Source organism: Stegastes partitus, unplaced genomic scaffold, assembly GCF_000690725.1.
Source record: "Stegastes partitus isolate 25-593 unplaced genomic scaffold, Stegastes_partitus-1.0.2 Scaffold113, whole genome shotgun sequence".
In the NCBI taxonomy this organism is placed as follows: domain Eukaryota; kingdom Metazoa; phylum Chordata; class Actinopteri; family Pomacentridae; genus Stegastes; species Stegastes partitus.
The window spans coordinates 144,072-144,536 of NW_007577844.1; positions in this window are offsets into that span (position 1 = coordinate 144,072).

A 465-nucleotide genomic window follows, 5' to 3' on the forward strand; every position below is an offset into this window, starting at 1 on the left:
GGCCGAAGATTGGGACAGTTTCCAGCAGACGTGTGCCTGGAATGTGTGATGACCGGACTCATGCGGTGTGCCGTCTTAAGCGATACTGCTGTAGATTGGCTGTAAAATAGCGAACTGTTGACTGCCACAGTTATTGGGCTCGTGGCCCAGACGGTCCCTGACTCAGCTCAAAAGCATGGCTAACTTGGCACACGCTCACACCAGCTGGATGGACGATTAACTGCCATTATCAGGCCGCTCCTCGCCAGAATGAACTGATGAGCTCGTGTCTGCATACAGTAAGCAGGACTCTCAATCGCAGAAATCGAATCTCAGAGAAATTAATGATTTCATGCTCGTAATCACTTCTGGTGGAATGAAATGTTTCTCACGCTTAATTTACAACAAGGACAACACATATCAACCAGTTGAACAACATCAGAATCAGCCAGATGGGTTGAAAGGTGCGTTATCTTCACAAAAAAG